Here is a 25948-nt window from a genome sequence, read left to right on the forward strand (position 1 = left end):
TAAAGCTCGTCTGGTTGCAAAAGGATACTCACAAATTGCAGGAGTTGATTATCATGATACTTTTTCACCCGTTGTTCGTAGCATAAGTATTCAGGTACTCTTGGCTTTTGCTACTCAATTTGACTTGGAGATTCATCAAATGCATGTGAAAATTTCTTTTGTTAGTGGAGATCTTAAAGAGGATATTTATATGGAGCAACCAGAAGGGTTCATACTTCCTAGTCAGGACCATCTTGTTTGTCACCTTCATCGTGCTCTTTATGGTCTAAAACAAGCTTCCCATTCTTGGTACATGAAAATTGATCAGTTTCTAACATCTCAAGGTTTCAACTCTTGTTTCTCTGACCCTAACTTATATGCCAAACATGATGGTGCTCTTTTTGTCATTCTTGCTCTTTATGTGGATGACATCATACTTGTTTCCAACAATCTCGATCTCTTGCAACATGTTAAGAAAATCTTATCCTCAGCATTTGATATGGTTGATCTTGGTGACATTCATTCATGTCTTAGTATTCAAGTTCAACGATTTCATCACAAGGGAATTTTTCTACTTCGACAAACAAAATTCATTCAAGATGCAGTTCAACAGTTTGGCTTGACGAATGCTCACTCTGCGACCACTCCTTGTCTTGTGAGCTCTGTCAAAAATACTCGATTGACTCATGATGTTGAGGTTTCACATCAACCCTATGCCAATCTTGTTGGTTGCCTACAGTTTGTCAGTTTGAACACTCGACCAGATATTCTTTTTATTGCCAATTTTCTAGGTCAATATCTGGCTGCTCCCTCAATGCAACATTGGTCTGCAGCAAAACATGTTCTAAAGTATTTGAAAGGCACTTCTGATTTTGGATTAGTTTATCGACGTCATACAGAATCATCTTGTGTGATGTCTCTTGATCTTTTGGGATATATAGATGTAGATTGGGCAAGCTCTCACTTCTCTATGCAGTCTACAAGCAGTAATTGCTTGTTTATCAATGGTTGCTTGGTCTCTTGGGCAAGTAAGAAGCAATGTTGTGTTGCTGTTTCTACCATAGAATCTGAGTATGTAGCGGCTTCTCTAGCAGCTCAAGAAGCTTGTTTTAGACCATAAAGAGCATGATGAAGGTGACAAACAAGATGGTCCTGACCGGGAAGTATGAACCCTTCTAGTTGCTCCATATAAATCTCCTCTTTAAGATCTCCATTAAGAAAAGCAGTTTTCACATCCATTTGATGAATCTCCAAATCAAATTGAGTAGAAAAAGCCAAGAGTACCCGAATACTTGTGCTTACAACGGGTGAAAAAGTATCATGATAATCAACTCCTGTAATTTGTGAGTATCCTTTTGCAACCAGACGAGCTTTAAACTTGTCAAAAGAACCATCAGCTTTAGTTTTGGTTTTATAAACCCACTTACATTTGATAAGAGTGCGACCAGGAGGTAGTTCAGTAAGAACCCATGTACCTTTAGAGATCAAAGAATCATATTCAGCTTCCATTGCCTCTTGCCATTTACTCTTTTGTGCAAAAGAGATAGCTTCTGTATAAGTAGTAGGTTCTTCATGAGCAACCATTGCATGATCAATGATTTCAAAGTCATCAACACAATCATGAGTAGAACCATGTTCAAAATCAATAGGCAGATCAATATAAATATCAACACTATCATCAAAGGCCTGTGTATGTGCAGGATCCAAATCAAGATTGTCAACACATTGCTCTGCAGATGGAGTAGCAGTGATGCCATCAGATAAAGGAGTAGTAATGACATCAGAAGTGGAATCAGTATCAAATAGAAAAGGAAAGGTAGAAAGTAAGGACTCAGTGTCCTTTGCATCCTCGGTAGACCATGCCCCTCCCATTAACTACTCATTGAATATGGCATCACGATTGATTATCACCTTCTTAGAAGAGGGATCATAGAATTTATAACCTTTAGAATTCGGAGAATATCCAATGAATATGACCTTTTTGCCAAGAAGATCTAGCTTTTTCCGTGTCTCTTTTGGTACATGAATATAAGAAATGCAACCAAAAGTTCGAAAATGTAATACAGAAGGAGTCTCCCCTGTCCAAGCTGTGATTGGTATCTGACCAGAAGGTGCAGTTGTAGGAAGATGATTTTGCACAAAGATGGCTGTCACAAGTGCTTCTGCCCAAAAGCTTTGAGATAATCTAGAATGAAGGAGCATACATCGCATAGCATCAAGAGAAGTGCGATTCTTATGCTCTGTATGTGCATTTTGTTGAGGAGAGTATGGAACAGTATATTCACGATGAATGCCACACTCAATGCAATAATCATTAAAAAGATAAGAAATATATTCTCCACCATTGTCACTACAAAGGGCCTTGATCTGAAAACCAGTATGAAGTTCTGCAGCAGTTTTATATTGCTTGAAGACTGATAAGGCCTCTGACTTATGTCACAAGAGAAATGCAGTTGTATATCTTGACCAATCGTTAATGAAAGTGATGAAATACCTGTAGAAAGACTTGGATGGAGGAAAAGGTCCACATATATCAGTGTGAATAAGATCCAATAAAGCATATGAATGAGTTGAAGTAGATGCATGAAAGGGTTTTCGATGATGCTTGCCAAGAGTGCAATATTCACATAGGCCCATGTGAGGACGAGCTCGGAGATTCATACCATCCACAAGATCATGACGATTTATAGCAAGTAGCTTGGCAAAATCCGAATGAACAAAATGATGATGCCATAGCTTGTAGTCCAAATCACCAAGGGTTGTAACCACATTAGCAATATCATCATTTAAGGAAAGTTGAAAGAGGTTACCATTCCGAGGAGCAACTGCTATGGTATGTCCATCTTTTTCAATCCGACACTGCGTGTGGTCAAAGCCAATAAAGAGACCAAGATCAACAAGTCGTGCAACAGAAAGAAGATTTCTCTGAAGATCTGGAACATGGAGAATGCCTCACAAGACTCTTGTTGAAGAAAAAGTGCCAAGATATAAATCTCCAATGCCCATGACTTGACAAGTAGTGTCATTAGCAAGATAAACCAATTTCTTGTGAGGAAGAGCATGATAATTATGTAACCATTGAGATTGATATGTCATATTACCAGTAGCACCAGAATCAATAATAAAAGTGGAACCATCTCGAACATGAAGTATCCTTTCTGGAGAGACATCAGAACAGATATGATTTGCCTCTTGATGTGTATGGGCATCTTGTTGTTGTGCAGCATATGCTTGAGTACGTTTGCGATCATAACGCCTCTTGTAACACTAAAAGGAAGGATGATTTCCGCCACAATATTCACAAGGAGAATTATTGGATAAGCAGGGTTGCAAGTAGTGGTAACATCATGTTCCTCATCATATTGCCGAGCCCAACAATCAGAGATAACATGACCATGCTTATCACAGTAAGAACAATGTTTCTCAGGATATTTGAGATGAGAAGAATTGCCACCTCTATATGGATGACCACCACGTCCATAACTACCACGTCCATATTTAAAGAAAGGATGCTTGTGAGCGACACAAGCTGTCTCTGAATCTGCATCATCCAATGTTATCATCACAGATTCATGAGGGTCTTTACGACGCTCGCGCCGTTGAGCGTACTAAATCAAAGAAATACATGTTTGATCAAAATCAATCTCGTTTTTGTTGGAAAGGATGGTAACAATATTATCATATAATGGATCCTGGACTGTGTCGAGAAGATAGGTCACCAATTAATTTCGTGGAACAGGTGCACCAGTAGCAGCAAGTTGATTGACGATATTCTTGAATGAGTCAATATGAGTTGTCATAGGAGCTCCAACTTTGTACGGAGTGCTCAAAAGATTATGAAGATAAAGAATCTGTATGGCAAATTTCTTCTCAAAAGTAGAAACAAGATATTCCCATATTGCATGAGAAGAAGGAAGGGCAAATACATCCAGCATAAGAGAATCATGTAGAGCAGATAAAATATACCGATGAGCTGCTTTATCACGAGAACGCCAATCAGCAAAGTCAGATCTCCATTGCTTAAAGAGAGGGCCTTGAGTCACAAGAGCTTGATTCAGAGTTGCATCAATAGGTTGGGGTGGACAAACGAGATCATCAAGAACAATATCTAAAATATTATCACCTTCGAGTATCAAAAACATCTTCACTTTCCAACCAGGAAAACCATGTCCTTGAAATAGAGGAACAGATCGTTGGCTAGAAGGAAAGCCATTGACGATTATAGACATTGCCATCATACTTCGGCAGAATACATTTGTTAGAGCTCACGTCAATGATCAAGAATACAATGGTCACTCTAAAAATATAAAACTCGAGATACCCTAAAAAAGGATAGAACGTGAGATGGGAGTATACTACAAATAGCATGCATGCCAAGAAAGCGCTTTGAGCTGGTTGATCACGAAACCACGATATTTTTGGAGAAAAGCAAAACTTGTTGATCATGAAACGGAGGTATTTTTGGCAAAAAGCACTATGATCGTGCTGATCATGAAACCAATACATTTATCACAAAGCCACGAGATTCTTGGCAAAAAGCAATACAAGCGTGCCGATCACGAAACCAAGAAAAAAAGTAGTCGTCACGAAAATTGAAGTAACTTTCTGCTCCAAAGTCCAATTAGGGCGTTTAAGTGCTCAAAACGAAGAGCACGACGAGAGATACGCTTGGCAAATTTATATATGATCCATTTGCCACTAATAACTTTCTCAAATTTTCACCAGAAGACCTCCAAAAAACTACATCAAGTTAGACATGTCGAAATCGACAAGAGAAAATAAGCGATGAGATACTGAAAGCGCTGTGTAATCAAATCAACAACTAATACTTTTTGTCTTTCTTCATTACAATGAGCATACAATAGCAAAACCTTTGTAGCTCTGATACCATGTTGAGAGAGAAGAAGAAGAGATGATAGACACACCAAATAGACTCCCAAAGACTGATTCATATTGATCACTAGTTACATATATATAGGTGAGACCTAGTTCAAGTTAGGGCAAGCTATATATAGCTCTAACAGAGACTTATGCTCCAGTAGCAAAGATGGATTCCATACAGTTCTTGATATCACTAGCGACACTCAGCAAATGGAATGTGTATCAACTCGATGTCAAGAATGCATTTCTCAATGGTTATCTAGACGAGGATGTCTACATGAAACAACAAGCAAGTTATGTTGAACCAAAAAAGGAGAATAAGGTTTTCCATCTCAAGAAAAGTCTCTACGACTTAAAGCAAGCACCCAAAATTTGCTACAACAGAATTCACAAGTATTTTATTGATCTGGGATACATGAAGTCCAATGCAGATCATGCTCTCTACTACAAAGTTCAAGGGGAAGACATTACTATTGCACTTTTGTACATAGATGATCTGATTGTGACAAGAAGCAAGGATAGCTTTATCAAAAAACTAAAACAAGACTTATGTGCAAATTTCGACATGAAAGATCTTAGACTTATGCACTATTGTCTTGGAATTGAGTTTTGGAGAGATTCAGATAGCACATTCATGAGTCAGCTCAAGTATGTTGACAGTCTCCTGAAGAAGTTTCATATGGCAGATTGCAAGATTGCAACCACTCCCATGGAACAGAGTTTGAGACTTACTAAAGATTCAGAAAAGCCTACAGTCAATGACAGATACTACAAGCAACTCATCGAATCTCTTATATATATGACAATCACACAGCCAGATATTTGCTATGCAGTAAGCTCACTAGCACAGTTTATGGCAAATCCAAAATAGTCTCACTGGAATGCAGCCAAAAGAGTCTTGAGATACATCAGAGGTATAAGACAGTTTGGGATAGAATACAAAGGAATTCATCCACGGTTGCATGGATACTATGATAGTGACTATGCTAGAGATCATGAGACCAGGATATCGACACAAGGATATGCATTTTCCTTGGTCAAGGTGCTATATCATGGTTGTCAAACAAACAGCCAAGTGTTTCTTTGTCTTCAGCAGAAACAGAATATAGAGCACTCACTACAGGTGCATGTGAGGCTATATGGCTCAAAATATTATTGTCAGAAATAGATTACTTTGATGAGTCAAAGCCAACAACAATAAACTGTGATAATCAATCGGCTCAAGCATTGGCCAAGAATCCAGTATATCACTCCAGGACAAAGCACATTGATGTCAGAGAGCACTTCATCAGAGAAAGAGTGTACTTGGTGACATCACACTACAGCATTGTGATAGCAAAGAGAATGTTGCAGCCATCTTTACCAAACCACTCGGTAAAGACCTATTCGAGAAACACCGACTAGCTCTTGGTTTCATGCAGAGGAAGGACATTCCCATTAAAGGGGTGTGATGGAATGTAATGGTCACTCCTTCTTCGATTCCCTAGAATCATCATCTTGAGGGAAGGCCTACTTCATGATGTTGATCTAGAGGGAAGGTGTTGAGAGTTCATGCTCAACATCATGTGATCATGTGTGCATAGCACCATCACATGATATGTGCATAGCACTAACCTTATAGAGTGCTATAAAGGAAAGGGTTAGATCCCCTAACCCTAACCCTAAATGGGTTTGTATATATTCTATTTTTTCAACTAAATTTACTGTACAGTTAGTCATTTGTGGTGTGCTCTCTAGCTGTGCCGTCTCTCCTCATCTCCACTCTTCTCCTCTCCCCTCTTCATATTTTGTTAAGCTCTTACGTCTTGTGCATGTGGGATGCCAATTAATGAGGGAACAAAAATGGGGGCTCTTGCTTGATGTGGGACACTCTCAAACATAGGCTCCATCGATTTTGAATCCTTGTACATCCTTTAGCCTCAATGCAACCTTATCATCTTTCGAATATTGTTGGCAAGAAACCAAAGGTGCCTGTAGATTATGAGTCAAGAATGGCGCATTTTCTGGCAAACCTACCAAGGAAGGTATTTAGGCATGAAGCAATGATGCTACAGAGGCCCTTTTCAAAATCTGAAATAAAGTACACAATGATGCAGATGGCTAGAGAAAAAATGCCAGGATCAGATGGGATGCCTGTGGATTTCTTTCAAAACTATTGGGACACATGCAAGTATCAGATTGTGCGTTTAATCAACTGGTGTTGTAGTAAGGGCGAGCTCCCTAGCATGATCAACACAGGAGTAATCAAATTGATCCCAAAAGGATGTAACAGACTTAAACAAAATCAATGGAGGCCACTTTCTATGCTAAACACATCCAATAAGGTTATTGCCAAAGCATTGGCTAACAGGATTAAGTTCATACTCGCAAGATTGGTTCATCCTAAATAGTTCAGATTTGTAGCAAGCAGAAACATCCATGAGGTTGTGCTGAATGCCTTAATTGCTGTGGATTATGCATTGACTCATAATGAAAGGGTTGTAATGTTAAACCTTGATCTAGAGAAAGCTTATGACGGGTGACTTGGGAGTTTGTCATTCACACCATGCAGGCACTTGGCTTTGGAAGTGGTTTCTGCAAGTTGGTTAAGATGCTATTCTCCAATGCCTAGGCCACAATATCTCTTAATGGCTATCATTTCCAGAAATTTTCATTACGAAGGTCAATAAGGCAGGGATGCCCATTGGCACCGTTCTTTTTGCTTTAGTAACTTAGCCTGTCCTGGTTTAGATTGATTAGCACCTAAGTAGTGGGAGCATTAGAGGGTTGAGGCTACCAGATAACCCTGATTTTTGCTCGTAGTTCTTTGCTGATGATAACACCAATTTCTTAGCTGGGACAGAAGACAATGTCAATAGATTTATGGAGTTACTTAAGGAATTTGCTGCCTTGTTAGATTCAAGGATCAACCAAGAGAAGACAACCGCATTGTGGCTTGGGTGGGGTGATCCACCTCAGTGGACACAGAATTTTCAGCTCAATTGGATCCCAAAGGGACAAATAATAAGATATTTAGGATGCCCACTGGGAGTTGGGGTTTCTTTCAACAAGCAGAAATCCGATTGGGCTTATTTGAAAATCAAAGGAAAACTGGCAAAGTGGTCAAGAGAAATGATAGCACTGGCGGGAAGGGTCACAATAGCAAAGCATGTGCTTGAATCTAGAGCTATCGGTTTATATACTTTTAGTTATGCCAGTCACAAAAACGAATCTCAGGAAAATTGATAAGGCAATTACTAACTTTTTATGGGAGAACAGATGGCACGTGATCAATTTGGGCATGCTTTCAGCTTCTAAAAGAGATGGTGGTTTGGGGCTAAGCCCCATGAAAGATAAAAATGAGAGGCTATGCACTAATTGGCTGCTATAGATGGACTTCTCACAGTCATGGGCTAAAGTGTCATGATCCTTGATCTGCTTGAATGCTCCTAGGGGTGTTAATTTCCCATGGTAAGACGTCCTCTTTTCAGAAGAGGCTATCAAAATAAAGTAGTCTAAGTAAATGTCAAGGCTGATGAAAATATGGAAAATAAAGATACATGGTTGCTACTGGGGTAGGCTTAGAGCCTTAAGCAATGATGCCTCCCTTGGAAGATCATTGTGGTTGACTGACTGGCCTCTCAACAGTGGTCCACCATTCATAAGCTCTCATCCATGACTGGTAAGAAAACTTTATGACAAGGGGCTCAAGACATTCAGTCAAGTCTAGGGGAGAAATGCAAGGAAATGCACTTTCATGTGCTCTGGGATTGTTTCTTTGCTAGAGAAATTTGGAGAGAAATAGTGGAGATACAAATAAAGGTCAGATGGAAGATTGCTCTTTTGGGGGACTGGGGCAATCTCAATGATTCCATATGGGAGGTGTGGATAATTGTAAGGGGAACAATGATTTTGTATCTTTGGAGGTATAGGAACGATGTTGTTTTTTAGAGACCACATTATGGAAGAACCTTAGGCCAAAGGATCATTAAGCAAGCTAAGAAAACAATATAGTTTTTTGGAAGGAAAACAAGGTTTTCAATACTCTAGGGAAACTATGGATGTAATAGCCTTTGTCCCCTTAAAAGCAGCAAACTTTTTACCTTTTTTTTACTATTGTAAATATTTTTTGTTGTTAATATGAGTTATCTTTTCAGTCGGGATATATATATATATATATATATAGATATATATATAATAGTCTTTTGCTCATGTGGTCTCCTATCCCTTTCACTCCCATCTTTTGCCTCTAACTTGTTAAGGCCCCATGGTGTCTGTCTCCCTCCCTTGAAGGATACACTCCCCAATTATAGAATATCATCCCTCTTCATGGATAAGTTTGCTCTAACTGCAGAATATGCTCAACATGGATGCAGATGGTAAAGAGAAAGCTTATTAAATAGGAAAAGCAAGGAGAAAGCTTATAATATATAAAACACTGTATTAGATAAAGTGGGACAAAAGTTGCATTTTGGGAATTTTGAAATTGGGTGGATTTCATTAAATTTGGGAAAGGTTTCATTAAATTTGGGAAAATTTTCATTGATTGTGGGATTTTTTCCAATATTGAATATGCTGATATTTGGAAATTTCAATGGTTATGAAAAACTTCATTGGTTGTGAAAAGTTTCATTGGGTATAATAACCAAAACAAAGCATGCATTTGTGGTAGAGTTTGAAAATCATGTATTTGGTGGTGTTAATAAACACTGTTTGCGGACAACATGTATATTTTATTTGAGATGTTAATAAACACCAGTTGGTGGTGTTAACAAACACTGTGCAAAGTGAACCACTACAAACAAAGTTGTTGGTGGTGAAAGACAACTTCTAAAAATTGTCATATTAATAATATGCAAATATCCCTTGATAAGATAACAACAATTGAGAAACATCACATGAGAACACATATTACAACGGAAGTTTGGGAGATCAAGAGGGAGAAAATCATCACCATTTTTTATGCTCTGATACCAAGCAAACTCTCCTATGCTTTGATATATACACTCCATGGAATCTTAATCTTCTTGGGTTTATTTATGGCTTTTAATGTCCATGACTAGACCAATGCATCAATACACTCCCATACCTATGGATCCAACCTATTCTATGCCCAATACTTGTTCTAGTAGTCAACATAGGCATCTGCATCACTGAGCCCCTTTCTCTTAATTGATGGTGTCCAATACTGAATTAATAATTTCTTAAAGTTAGGACATCTTGGCACTTGATACGGCAACCCCAAGTCATATGGGGTATATAGGGTCTGATGGCCTCACCAAGACGAAGTCGCCTTGCTTAACATCCACCATTGGTCTAAATTTTTCCCTTGGTTTACCTTGTAGCGGCCTGCAATAGTGATCATTCCATTCCTCATAGCCTTGGAACTCATTAATGCAAGCATCTATATCATCCTCCTCATGAGGCGATTGTGTTCTTGGCCAAAAGTCTCTGTACACTCCTATCTCTGAGATGTTTTCATGTTCGAGCTCAACAATCATGGTTTTCCAGTAGTCTATCACTGGCCTAATGTAGGACTCATACGATGCATTATTTCCACTTGCAAATCTCTCCCAAAACTTACTGTAATCCTTTATGCTTGATATTAATTGCAAGTGATCTCTCACAAATGCAACCATTGGCAGTATATCTAGACAACTTGTTGGCAACAATGGTCGACCCTCACTATCTTTCTTCCACATCTCGATTCCCCCTTCAATGGTGGGCATCCGATTTGGTGATTTTGGATGCACCTTGTACTACATCATAGGTCTGTCACCTTGCATGTAAAATCGAAATTGTAATCGCTTTGCATGACCAACTAGCATTTCTTTCCCATCACATAGGTAGCAATCCACATAATCCTTGAAGTTAGGAACCCATGTAAGAAGAAATGGTGCTGGTGAAGATGATGTACATTTTTTGAATGTATCTATCAAATGAGGGAAAGTGAATGTTTGTCCCCACTTGGAAGCTCTCATAGAGCCTACTGAACATTGCATCAATGTCCTCATGGGTGTGTCTTGCCATCAAGAAGACCAATTGAACTGTCTTGAAAATGCCCCTTACTACAAGAAGAGAAAGGTATGCAAACAATTTTTGTTCTCAGACCCACAATTATCTAGTTGGAGTAGCAAGTTCTCTGGAAACATTTGGTATGGTAGCTCAACAACAACACTTCCCTCTGAAGAGGGTGGGTTTTCTCTTGTATTTGACAGCAACAAATTCGTACATGTGTATGTAGCCCTTGCAATGGAAGTTATGGCATCCGTGACAGACTTCGGGTCTCTTTGTTTAGGCACCCTATTAATGAAAGTGTACCTTCTTTTCTTTGAAGATGGATCACCCCTTTTCAACATTCGATCATTGACCACCTCATCCATGCTAGCAACGTGGTCCATGGGCACATATTGTTGCAATGGGCTTCCATCAAGTAAGGTAATATGCTTGATGGGACACTTAACTAGGTTGAGAGAGCTAGCATCTTGCATAGAAGACCCACTTCTTGTAATTTGTTCTTTCTTTTCAATGCTCTTGCTTTAGGAGATGATTATATTCACCACATCTCTGATGTAGAGTCTCCTTCAGAAGCTTGGCAGAAGCTTGACATGATTTTTGGTGCTAGCTCTCACATCTCTAAATTATCACTCAAAATCTCTTTCTTTGAATTGAAGATGGTTAGTGGCACTACTTTGGCAGCTCATGTCAACTACATGCGGAGTCTTATGACTCAATTAGCTTCTATCAACTCTCCTATTACTCCAGATGATGCTATGGCAGTGTTACTTAAGAGTATGCCTGAAGATTATGATCATATAGTTACCACTTTGAAAAATCTTCCTAATCCTAATCTTGAAGGTATTATCTCTGCTCTCCAAGAAGAAGAAAGGCATATGGAGCTTAGGAAAGGCAATGACACTGTTTATGCTGTAAAACTCTAGAAGGGCAAGTTTACCCCTTGCAATCACTGTGGAAAGACAAATCACATTTCAAAAGACTACTTCAAAATTAATCCATGCAAACACTGTGGCAAGAACAACCATCATGAGAAATTTTGCAGAGCCAAAGCAAAGACAGAAAATGCAAATCTACTTTCAGTTCATGAGCCTCCACAAGATGAGGCATCCTTTGAAGATTATGCATTTTAAATCATATGTATGCTCCAGATCTCTCTTTTTATGTCAAGGTACTCAGCCTAGATAGTCCTCCAAAATGAATGAAATAAACTATTGTGTTTTGTGTGTTTTGTAAACACCTCTGGTCACCATATGATGTAGGCCATGTGTATGTGTTTTTGCTCCATGGTACTGTGACATGAAGTTGGGGGTAATAAACTTCACGCACCTCTTCACTTCCTGCTGCTTTCGAACTGATTGCCAAAGATATTTATCATTGAGAATGGAACATTAGAAAGAAGCTTTTATGCCAAGATACCACACCATACTTTCCTCCCTCAGATAAGAATGAAGATGGTAACATCCCAAGTGATGTTGTAATCAAGCATAGGGAGAAGGAAAGGATCAGCAGAGGCCATAATCTCAGCGAGCTGGGCGGTCTGCGCCAAAGAGAAGAGCGATATATTGTTGAAAGAAGATCTTGCAGCTCAACATGATATGAACTGATATATATCGAGGAGTTTGAAGGGGCTGATTAGGTCGGATGGGTAGATTCCGAGGAAACATTGCACCTCCTTCATAGACACCTTTACACTTAGCTCAAAACACTCTACAAACTGTCATTAGACACAAAGGCCTATAACTTTCAGTAGAGATATGATATCAGAGATTCAAACACACAAAGAGATGCGCCTTGAGATGGGCTTCACGCTGATATAAGTTTCATTGAAAACAAATAGATAGTTGAAGAGATATGGACAGTCTACTAGAAGGGGGGTAAAACTATCATGAAAACAGACTATCAAACACAGAGACTCATAACTTTTTGCAACAGTATTTGATTCAAGATTTCATTATACACAAACATGCGCCTTGAAGAGAGCTTCGTGCTGATATAAATTTCATTACAATTGGACTACCGAGCAGAAAGTTATGAGCAAAACACTAACAGGGGGTCAAACTGTCATGAAAACTACCCTCCACCCAAGCCTCCACCCAGGCTAATTTCGCCTGAGCAGGATGCTCCCTCAAGACTCCACCTTCATCAACGATCCACCCCTCATAGATTTCGCCTAGAAGAGGGGAAGAAGTTTGCATAGTGGCTCGGGAAACAAATGGACCATGTGTGCACAGTGAGCAGCCGAATAGAAAGAACTTTTAAGGCTTTGAAAGAAAGAAAAAGGGAAGAGACACTCAAGAGAGAGAGAACCTGAAGTGACCTTCATTACAAATAGAGTGGGAATCCACTTCAACACTACAAACACAAGGGAGAAGAAGATGTTTCATACATACAAGAGGGAGCGGAAGCTCCAAGACTACTCATAGAGAGAGAATAAACTAGAGAGAGAAGGACTCAAGAGTCTACATAAGAGAATATCTACAAGAGGGAGAGAAGGCTCATGGAAGAAGCTTGAGGAGACTAGAACTACAACAACATAAGGCCTAATGGTAGAAGAGATTGATGAACAAGGGAGAGGAGGGCTCCTTTTATAGAGATTTTATCACCCTCCTTCACCTATTTACAATTGCCGCCTGTAGATTCTTTTCCCCATCAACCACATAAGCACATATGTCACTATCCATGTCCTTTTTTGGCTACTCTTGCCATGTGTCCCATCAAAAGATGCTCAAGACTCTTAAAATATTGAGAAAGTCAAGAGTCTCCCCACATGGAGCCCATAGGGACCCTCTCTTTTCCACATGTCCACATCCTCCTTATTCCACATAGGAGTTCTAGAAGGATTCCTCTTGACTTCACACTCCTCCACATGCCTTCCACATGCTTGGCATGTGGCCTCTCTTATATTATTGGAACACATAAACATGAGCCCACCTCTTTATATGACTCACTCTTTCTATCTTCTAAAAACTCATAATATCCCATACACAAATAACTCTCACCCCATACCAAGGTATTTATAATTCATACCTATGGTATTTACAATGAGCCATTCCACTCATCCTCTCAATCCCATACAATATCATAGAAAATAGAAATAAGCGAGAGCCGCTAGGCTATCACTTGATACTCAAACCCTTGTCAAACATAGAGAAAAACAATATCAATGCAAAGTTAAAAATATCAATTTTTAGCGTCACATCTTCCCCCCCCAGCAGATCTTCTCTAGTACAGAGAGGGTCTACTGGCCCTCATGGTGGTCGAGCATAGAAGAATTTAAGGCGATACTCATTGGTGCGTCCGAGTATCACCATGCCATCAACATCCTCAAGCTGAAAGGTTCCATTCGTGAACTTCTTTTTGACTCGATATGGTCCCTCCCATCGGCCGATAAACTTTTTGTCTAGCCACTTGTCCAGATGGCTATCAAATCTCATTACCAAATCTCCTTCTGCAATATCTTTCTTCTTGCGTAATTTGGTGTCAAAACGGGCCTTGCGCCTTCTTTGAGAAGATTCCAAGTTTTGTAAGGCCTGTAATCTACATTCATCCAAGGCTTCTAGCTGTACCAAGCGTTGAGCATAGGCATCCTCCTGTCCTTCTATTCTTGCAACAGCTGTGCGAAGACTATGTATCTCCAATTGAATGGGTAAAATGGCTTCTATTCCATACACTAGTTGGAATGGAGTAAACCCAATAGCTAGCTTATGTGTGGTTCTGTAAGCCCATAAAACTTCTGCCAAGTGCCTATCCCAATGCCTTTTCTTGGTGTCAATAAGCTTTCCCATTGAATTGCACAACAATCCATTTGTTTTCTCAACCAAGCCATTACATTGAGGATAGTATGGCGTGGACATGCTATGATTTATCTTTACCTTATGCACCACATCTTCAATTAGTTCATTTCTAAAAGAGGTTCCTCCATCAGTGAGAATTTCCAAAGGACAACCAAAGCGTGAACAAATTTGATCAAAGAGAAATTTTGCAACTGTGCTTGCCTTACTATTGACTCTGGCCTTGGCCTCTGCCCATCGAGTCACATAATCTGTGGCCACCAATAAATAATGCTTGCCTTGAGATGAGCGAGGGAGTGGTCCCACAAAGTCCAACCCCCACCTCTCAAATGGTCCATATGCTGGAATAGCTTCAAGGGCCCAGGAATCAACTGTCGCCTTTCAAACTTTTGGCATACTTTACAACTTCGACACCATTCATATACATCCTTATGGAGGCGTGGCCAAAAGTACCCTGCATTAAGAATTCTCCTAGCTGTGCTTGCTGAAGCAAAATGACCAGAGCATTCATGACACATTTCTAGGATTCTCCTAGTCTCCATGGGATGGACCACCCGACGGAGCACCTTATCTTTTCCCAATTTATAAAGAATGTCATCAACAATAGTATAGGGACAAGCCTTCCTTACCAATCTCTGCTTCTGTTGTGGAGTTAACCCTTGAGGAAACATGCCTTCTTCCACATATTGCTGAACATCTTGTAGTTCTGGCCATCCAGTGTCTACCAAAGAAACCACCCCCCGGTCTTGTACTCCAATGGCTTGAGTAGCTAACTCATCTGCCCTTTGATTTTCTTTTCTGTTTATATGAACAAACTTGCAAAACTCAAAATGACTACATAGTGCCATAGCCTTTTGATTAAGCTCCTTCAAATGAGGACTTCTTGTCTGGTAATGCCCTTGCATTTGCTTTATAATAAGCTGAGAATCTCCTCTTACTTCCAATTCTTTAACTTGACTTTGAAGACAACCCTCCAAACCAAGAATAAAAGCATTATACTCAGCTGCATTGTTAGTTGTGATACCTGGAAGCTCTTGTCCTCTTGCCCATACCTCTTGACCTTCAGGATTCATCAAGACTATCCCCCCGGGTCCTTGTTGGCATGAAGGACTAAAAGCCCCATCAAAATACAAAACAAAAGTTGTTGGTGGTGTATCCCTTTCATCTTTAATGTTCTCCTTACATTTCTTTTCTTCTCCTAGATCCTCCCGCCCTGTGAGCAAATCTGCCATAGTGGACCTAGTGGTATTTTCAGTGACAAAAGAGAAAGAGAACTCTTGAAGCTCTGACAACCATTTTGCAAATCTCCCCCCAGGATTAGGCTCGCGAACTAGATATGCTAATACAGACTGAGAGGTAAGGAAGAAAAATGGTCGAGGTAATAAATAGGAGCGAAACTTTCTGACGGAAAACACCAAAGAGGGAGCTTGCTGCTCCATTTCTTCATACCTTGTTTCCACATTTGTAAGCTGTCGGCTGGCATAATAGATAGGTTGCATTCTACTGCCTCTCCTTTTTGTAGCAATACAGCACCAACTGAATGCAAAGATACACTTGGATTTACATAAAAGTCTTGAGACCAATCACGGGGCTTCAATATTGGGCCCTTACTCATGGCCTCCTTAAGTTGCTGGAAAGACTCTTGTTGCTCCATACCCCATTAGAAAGAAACTCCTTTTCTTGTCAACAAGTTCATGGGATGCACATGGTAGTACTAGAGTATTTTAAATTAGCATCAATCATGGTCTTCTCACTCATGACATTAATCGATGCACGTCCATCAATGTACACATTAGAAATCACTTGACCATCAATGATCACATCAACCATAGGTACATCATCACCAACATCTATATCTACCTTTTGAACAACAGGATTGGCACTTTTCTTCTTTTTCTTCTTTGACACCCTTGTGCTTGCTAGTTTCCCAATTCCTTCCGTAGTTTTGGAGACAAAGCAAGTAATTGACCAAAGGTGATATGAGCTTCCTTTTCTTTAAGGTCGGATAACAAGTCATAGCTTCCAATTCCTTGTCCTAAAGGAAAGTCTAACTGGCTAATTCTCCTTCTAGATGCCTTCTTTTTCTTACTACGGTGTTCCTCTTCCTGATGTTCCTCATCTACTTCTTCCTTGCTTTCTTCTTCTTTTTTTGGTTTACCACGCCCCCGTTTAGCCATCATTACCTCTCTTTCCTCATCCCCTGAAGAAGCTTCTAACAAGGATACTTGTTTTTCTTCTTTCTTTCTCAATCTAGGACATTCAAGGCGATAGTGACCTTTTTCATTACATTCATAGCAACAAGTGACCCCACTCCTATCTCGAGGCCTATCTTCACTCTTTGGTGCTCTAGGTTGTCGTGCATTAACCAAATGCAATTTCAAATCAGCAAACTCTGCCATCAATTGGGAGATATTATGATCTAACTCAGAGGACTTTGGTACCTGAGGAGTGCTCATTACCTCCACCTTAGAAGTTGAAGCTGTTGAAGACACAAAAGAGGATTCGATCTTTAGAGAAGCTTCTTTCTTGGTCGCAATGCGAAGTGCCTCCACATATGTTGTTGGATCTTTACTCATTACCTTTGAGCGAAGACGAGGCTCCAAAGCCATAACAAATTTGCTCATCTTTAAGTGCTCCATCCCTGAGAGACTTTGAGGGGCCGATGATGCAGATGCCACAGCTCGCAAAGCTGCCCTTTCATACTTTGTCCATAAAGTTTCATATCGGATTGCCAACGCAGAGACCAACTCACCCTCTCCTTGATAGAACCGGTCCAACTGCAACATCAAAGCATTTGGCGACTCCACTGCCCCAAATCTCTGCTTCATTGCTGCCACCACTTGGTCCCAGTCCTCCTTGGTAGAGTCCGGCAAGGTCTCATGCCAACTCAAGGCTACACCTTCAAGAAAATCAGGCCAAATCTCCGCCCGATCCTTCATGGACCATCCAGAAAGCCGGCATCCTCGAACAAAATCCCAAAGATAAGACTCTGGGTCTTCCCCTTGGGTCCCTCGAAACACTGGAATCTTCACCATGATGAAACACAAAAAGGAAACACCAAGATCCAAATAATATCCCAAACAAGATCCGAACAAGATCCCACAGAGCCTTAGTATACCAAGACCAACTTATTATGCATAACCACTTGTTGAAAACCCTCCACAATGTGATCCTCAACAAAATCTTCAAAAATAAGTGACCAACCAACACCATGAAAACATTGTGTATACATGCATTCTAGAATCACCCTTCTCACAATAGGAAGTGCACATAAAAGCTTCAAGATATTGTAATCTTCATCATTTGCATAGCAAAAGAAGTCGAAAGCATTAAGAATCACCACTCCACTGTTATAGTCAAAAACTACCCAAAGACTCAACTCTTCTTCACACCAAGCTGCCAGTGCATGGATCAATCCCCAATTCATCATTGTGCCTACTGCCGGCATTGTCGATTCACCAACATATTCAACATGCAAACATAAAGGATATGATCATGGTGACTATGCGAATAGCTTGAGCAGCACCTTCACAATCTTCAAGTTCTCTTAAATGGGTTGCAATCTCTTCTAACGGAGTTCTTCCAGGCATCTTCTTTATCTCATATAAACACATGCCTCTTCTAGGCATAACATGCAATCAAGTACACCCGAGACCGTTTAGTAAGGTGGGATGAATCCAATACCAAACGTACCCCGCGTCTCCACCAAAAGATGTGACATGAAGTTGGGGGTAATAAACTTCACGCACCTCTTCACTTCCTGTTGCTTTCGAACTGATTGCCAAAGATATTTATCATTGAGAATGGAACATTAGAAAGAAGCTTTTATGCCAAGATACCACACGATACTTTCCTCCCTCAGATGAGAATGAAGATGGTAACATCCCAAGTGATGTTGTAATCAAGCATAGGGAGAAGGAAAGGATCAGCAGAGGCCATAATCTCAGCGCGCCGGTCTGCACCAAAGAGAAGAGCGATACGTTGTTGAAAGAAGATCTTGCGGCTCAGCATGATATGAACTGATATATATCAAGGAGTTTGAAGGGGCTGATTAGGTCAGATGGGTAGATTCCGAGGAAACATTGCACCTCCTTCATAGACACCTTTACACTTAGCTCAAAACACTCTACAAACTATCATTAGACACAGAGGCCTATAACTTTTAGTAGAGATATGATATCAGAGATTCAAACACACAAAGAGATGCACTTGAGATGGGCTTCGCGCTGATATAAGTTTCATTGAAAACAGATAGACAGTTCAAGAGATATGGACAGTTTACTTGAAGGGGGGTAAAACTATCATGAAAACAGACTGTCAAACACAGAGACTCATAACTTTTTGCAACAGTATTTGATTCAAGATCTGATTACATAGTAACATGCGCCTTGAAGAGAGATTCATGCTGATATAAATTTCATTACAATCAGACTACCGAGCAGAAAGTTATGAGCAAAACACTAACAGGGGGTCAAACTGTCATGAAAACTACCCTCCACCCAGGCTAATTTCACCTGAGCAGGATGCTCCCTCAAGACTCCACCTTCATCAACGATCCACCCCTCATAGATTTTGCCTAGAAGAGGGAAAGAAGTTTGCATAGTGGCCCGGGAGACAAATGGACCATGTGTGCACAGTGAGCAGCCGAATAGAAAGAACTTTTAAGGCTTTGAAAGAAAGAAAAAGGGAAGAGACACTCAAGAGAGAGAGAACCTGAAGTGACCTTCATTACAAATAGAGTGGGAATCCACTTCAACACTACAAACACAAGGGAGAAGAAGAGGTTTCATACATACAAGAGGAAGCGGAAGCTCCAAGACTACTCATAGAGAGAGAATAAACTAGAGAGAAAAGGACTCAAGAGTCTACATAAGAGAATATCTACAAGAGGGAGAGAAGGCTCGTGGAAGAAGCTTGGGGAGACTAGAACTACAGCAACATAAGGCCTAATGGTAGAAGAGATTGATGAACAAGGGAGAGGAGGGCTCCTTTTATAGAGATTTTATCACCCTCCTTCACCCATTTACAATTGCTGCCTGTAGATTCTTTTCCCCATCAACCACATAAGCACGTATGTCACCATCCATGTCCTTTTTTGGCTACTCTTGCCATGTGTCCCATCAAAAGATGCTCAAGACTCTTAAAATATTGAGAAAGTCAAGAGTCTCCCCACATGGAGCCCATAGGGACCCTCTCTTTTCCACATGTCCACATCCTCCTTATTCCACATAGGAGTTCTAGAAGGATTCCTCTTGACTTCACACTCCTCCACATGCCTTCCACATGCTTGGCATGTGGCCTCTCTTATATTATTGGAACACATGGACATGAGCCCACCTCTTTATATGACTCACTCTTTCTATCTTCTAAAAAGTCATAATATCCCATACACAAATAACTCTCACCCCATACCAAGGTATTTATAATTCATACCTATGGTATTTACAATGAGCCATTCCACTCATCCTCTCAATCCCATACAATATCATAGAAAATAGAAATAAGTGAGAGCCGCTAGGCTATCACTTGATACTCAAACCCTTATCAAACATAGAGAAAAACAATATCAATGCAAAGTTAAAAATATCAATTTTTAGCATCACAGTACCTCCTATAGACATTGTGTGCATGTACATGCAGGGGAGATAACCATTGGAAGGTCTTTTACTATCCCTTTTGTTCCATGGGAACCCTTGCTAGCATGAGAACCTAGCCATAGATTTATCCTTGACCACCATGAGATGGCATGAGAAACTATGAGACTAGATGTATCCTTGACATAGCCTGAGGCATTCCCTTGAGGGGGGGTATGTTGGGATATCTCAAGGTGCATGCCTCAGGCACACCTTGGTTTCTATGTGTGAGTGCGAGAGGCCCAGTTAGGTGCCCATAAGCACAATTAGCTGGTGGAAAGCCACATAGGATGATTGAGAGAATCTAGGAGCAGATTGAGGAGATGATTGTGGAGCTCTGAAGTCATCAGTGATGTCAGTGAGCATGTATGAGGTGCCTACTTAAGGACCTCACTCTTCTTCATTCTATAATGCAAGTATTCTGAGTTTGTGTCCACTCTTTGCTTTCCTTTCAGTTTACCAACAATGCTAACCCCCTAGTGGGTTATTGAAGAATGGCATTGGTGCCAATCTCCAGAATCCATGAATGAGTCTATACAATTTTTTTGTGAAACTATTAATTATTTCCCTAAAATTATTCTCTAAAGCATGACTTCTTTCCACCATCATCATGACCTTGTCCCCGCATCTGCCCCTCTCATTGCGATTAAAAGAAATTAATTATGAACAAGCCACAGCGAAAGAATTTCATAAGACCAACAAAGATGTCCTTGTAGTGGGGAAGAATGGCACCACTGCCATTCTCCATGTGGGATTGTGGAGGATGGCATTGGTGCCATTTTCCATGTGAGTCTATCTTTCCTATGGAGAATGGCACTAGTGCCATTCTCCATGTGGGATTGTGCAGAATTTCATAAGACCAACAAAGACATCCTTGCAGTTTGGGACAATGGCACCATTGCCATTCTCCATGTGGTATTGTGGAGAATGGAACTGGTGCCATTCTCCATATGAGTATGGCTTTCCTATGTACATTGGCACTAGTGCGGATCTCCATGTGGGTTTATGGAGAATGACACCAATGCCATTCTCCCCAAACCCACATAGAGAAATGGCACTGATGCCATTCCCCTAGTAGGTTCTAGAGAATGGCATTGGTGCCAATCTCCAAGATCCATGAATGAGTCCCTAAAATTTTGGTAATTTGATAAAACCTTTTTTAAAGCGTGAATGATTTCCACCATCATCATGACCTTGTCACCGCATCTGATAGCCAACCCCTCTCATTACAATTATAGGATGTTAATTATGAACAAACTACAACCAAAGAATTTCATAAGACTAACAAAGATGTCATTGTGGCAGGGGAGAATGGCACCGCTGCCATTCTCCATGTGGGATTGTGGAGAATGGCAATGGTGCCATTCTCCAAGTGAGTCTAGCACCAGTCCCATTCTCCATGTGGGATTGCGGAGAATGGCACCAGTGCCATTCTACATGTGAGTCTGGCTTTCCTATGGAGAATGGAACGAGTGCCATTCTCCATGTGGGATTGTGGGGAATGGCACTAGTGCCATTCTCCATGTGAGTTTTGCTTTCCTATGGGGATTGGAACCAGTGCCATTCTCCATGTGGGATTGTGGAGAATGGCACTGGTGCCATTCTCCATGTGAGTCCGGCTTTCCTATGGAGAATGGCACCAGTACCATTCTCCATGTGGGATTGTGTAGAATTTCATAAGATCAACAAAGATGTCCCTGAAGTGGGGGAGACATGTGGGATTGTGCAAAATTTCATAAGATCAACAAAGATGTCCCTGAAGTGGGGGAGAATGGTACCATTGCCATTCTCCATGTAGGATTGTGGAGAATGGTGCCGGTGCCATTCTCCATATGAGTCTAGCTTTCCTATGTACAATTGCACTAGTGCTGATCTCCATGTGGGTTTATGGAAATTGGCACCTGTGCCATTCTCCCCAAACCCACATAGAGAAATGGCAGTGATGCCAATCCCCTCGTGGGTTTTTGGAGAATGGCACTAGTGCCAATCTCCAGAATCTATGAATGAGTCCCTAAAAATTTTGGTATTTTGATAGAACTTTTTTCTAAAGCATGAATTATTTCCACCATCATCATGACCTTGCATTTGTTTGTGTGTAGGTATTATTTGTTGGTAAGAATTTCATATATATATATATATATATATATACACACACAGAGAGAGAGAGAGAGAGGGCCACCCCTCCTTTAATGTAAGTTTCTCTTTAATCTTCTACATAATCAGATTTTTACATTGCATGTGATATTTCATTAATTACTTGCATAGTTTGGATACTCTAATTTCTATGAGATATACATTGTGAGAATGAGGATGAGGGTTTTGATCAAGAATTTTGGAACGGTTAGGTTTTACCGTGACATGGATATCAATATCATTGACATGGTGAGCTAATGTAATCATGGTCAAGAACCTAATATCCCTTTAGTGGGTTGTTTTATGATCAAATCATCAATGTATAAAATCATCATTTATTTCTTGGGCCCCTTTGAATGAAGATTCATGTTTACATCTTATGCACTCTATATCAAGATGATTCTTGATAGATGTTTACATCTTATGCACTCTATATCAAGATGATTCTTCCAAAGGAGTCATAGATCCATTGGTATGATGCTCAAGGGGCCTATTTCAAGTCATACAATGTTTCTGAGACTATGCACACTTTCCCCATTTGGTCACCCTACATTCAAAATCTAGGTGGCTTCTCTCATATAAATGTCCTTGATATCTCCACTTTGAATAAGATACCATTGCAATTATCATTGGTATTGCCTTCATTTGAGCTATGGGAGCAAGTGTCTCACTATAGTTGAAAACTTCCATCAATACAAACCCCTTGGTCACAAGGGGGAAGTCAATGGATGGCTACAATGGTTAAACCTTGATCCTTTGTTCAATCAAACCTTGATACTTTGTTGAGTCAAACCTTGACACTTTGTTAAGTTTGAATACCCTAAGATTGACTTCAGCTAGATTTTAGAGATAGCAAGGTTGTACCAAGCACAAGAGAAGGAAGTCCATTAGAGGCTCTCCCACTTAGGTTTTATAGATAGCAAGGTTGTACCAACCACAAGAGAACGAATTCCATTAGAGAGGATCCTCCTATCCACTCCACTCACTAGCACCTATGCTTTGTGCGTGAGGGGATTTTAAGTACAAGGGGTGTGTAAGAAGCATTCTCAATTGAGGAACTCATTGAATGCTGAATTAGCTACTCACGGAGTGCATGAATCTTATCAGGCCAAGATGGTGAATACCACTAGTGGGTGAAGTTGAACAAGAGTATAGTGGGTTCAGTGGCCTAGTAAGGTGCACGTAGCCATCATATAAGCAAAATTTTGTTCTGGGCTACATGCAATTAAGGCAAGGAAGCTTGAATATTTTGTACTTGGCATCTATCCATAGGTACTTTTCCACAATTAAAAGGATAGTTTATGCCTTGGAGAGCTGTGAGTAGTCCGTTCCATTAAGTTGGTGGAGGTAGAGATCCAATACCTAGGAGGATCAACATTTAGACGAGCAACAACAAGCCGGAAAAATTCCTAGAAAGACAACTAGAAGAGTATTACCAAGAGAGGAGTAGTTTCTAGGAGGTGTCCAAATGTTCTCGATGACTAGATGAGAAAGTGTAAAGAAGTGGTAATCAATTTGGATGATTACCGTAATCCACCTCTTAAGAGGCAAAGTCAAAGATTTTTCAAGATGAGGGTCCAAGTATTACTCTTGAACATAGCTTGAAGAATAATATTTTGAATTTTCCTTTAGTGGCCACTATGATTGCTCAAATCCCAAGCGTAGGCCCACTGTTAGTTTAGGCAATGTTTTATGAAAACAAAACGAAAGCAAAAAAAAAAAGCAATGATAAAAAAAAAGAACCCTAAAAAAATCAAAAGACCTTACCTCATCCTCTCCCTCCAAGGTCAAAACCCGCACGGCCTCTCTTTCTAATACGATGACGACCTCTGTTTCTAATATGACGCAGCCCGGGGCCTCCCCTTGCAACTTCTAGCAACATCTCAATTTCGTCATCCACGCTTCCCTTCAATGAATTAAAATTGGCTCTCGAATTCATCATCCAAGCTCACGGCATCGTCATTCTGCTCTCAAAATTCAACATCTTGAATTTTGAGAGCATTGAAGTTGCATCACATCTCTGCCCTCGGGCTCCATAATCCCCAGGCTGCCTCCATTGCCTCTCGCACCTCTTTCCAGCCTGCTCCCAAAATTCATCATCGTCATCCTCCTCTCGAAATCTGCATCCATAGTCCGGAATCGATATGTGCTGCTTGTCATGTCAAATCTTCATGAGATTTGAGAGCTGCTGGTTTCGTACGTGCAATCCACAAGAAGTTTAGAAACCAAAGGAAGGCGATAACGATCCATCTGGCAAGAGGTGAATCGATACGTAGGTTTGGCATCTTGGGATTTTGCTTTCTTGACTCTCATCCTACGACTTGGTTTCATCAAATTCCTCCTCCTATGCTCTCCTCTCCTATGATGCTCTCCTCTCCCTCCTACACTCCCTTCTCTCTAAAAGCTACTCTTTTCTGCAACTACTCTCTCTCTCTCTCTCTCTCTCTCTCTCTCTCTCTCTCTCTCTCTCTCTCTCTCTCTCTCGCCCTCTCGCTCTCTCTAGGTGAGAGAGAGCGTGAGCGGCGTGAGAGTTGCATGAGAGAAAGAGAGAGAGAGAGAGAGAGAGAGAGAGACCTCTCAACTTCAAATTGAAATTGTATTGCAAATGCAAAATTCAAAATTGAAATGTTCCATTTTAACATTATAATTTTTTGAACTTAAATTTTTAAATTTGAGAAAGTTTTAAATTCTAAATTCAAATTCCCCGCCTAATTTTAAATTTTTTTCACAAGGCAAGTTGAAGTTTGGAGAATGGCATTGTTTGGAGAATGGCACTGGCGCCATTCTCCACAACATCATATGAATATTTGAAGAATGGCACTAATGCCATTCATCACATAGGGAATTTCTCCTCAATTGACCATCTAGCTTGATTTTTAGACCTTATGACCTAAGATTTTTAGACATTTTTAAACCTTAGGGCCATAACAATTCGACCATATGCCATTATAGTTTTGACCATTTGCCACCATGGCTCAATCCTTTGACCTCATGCAAATGATTTCCACCATATGTAAAAGATTTGGTCATAAAACTCTTCATAGGTTATCACCATATGGATAAGGTTTTGACCAAGAGAGAGAGAGAGAGAGAGATGGACAATGGTACCAGTGCCATTCTCTAACCATCATCTGTGACAATTTGACATGCATGGAATAATTTGAACTCTATATGAGTTGAACTTTAGATAATGGCACTGGTGCCATTCTCCACATCATATGAATATTTGAAGAATGGCGCTAGTGCCATTCATACATAGAGAATGGAGAATGGCACTGGTGCCACACTCCTCAATCCTTGTGATTGATGGCATAGGTGCCGATATCAATATTTTACTCATATGCTGTGGTGGACAATGGCACTGGTGCCATTCTCTAACCATCATCTGTGATAACATTGACATCTAGGGAATGGGACCTGAACCATTGTGTGTAATCCATGAGATTAATCAATATATGGCTAAAGTTTTGACCATCTAGCCTGATGTTTAGACATTATGTCCTAAGATTTTAAAACCTTTTTAGACCTTAGAGC

General features: G+C 40.3%; 1 pseudogene; it reads right to left on the reverse strand.

Annotated features, from left to right (window-relative positions):
- LOC147903538 (uncharacterized) overlaps positions 1-24727 on the reverse strand; it is a 31683-nt pseudogene extending 6956 nt beyond the window's left edge.
- Positions 24728-25948: the final 1221 nt, after the last annotated feature.

This window comes from Dipteris shenzhenensis, chromosome 3 (genome assembly GCF_047967505.1).
Source record: "Dipteris shenzhenensis isolate YYH24624 ecotype China chromosome 3, Dip_SZ_1.0, whole genome shotgun sequence".
NCBI lineage: Eukaryota > Viridiplantae > Streptophyta > Polypodiopsida > Gleicheniales > Dipteridaceae > Dipteris > Dipteris shenzhenensis.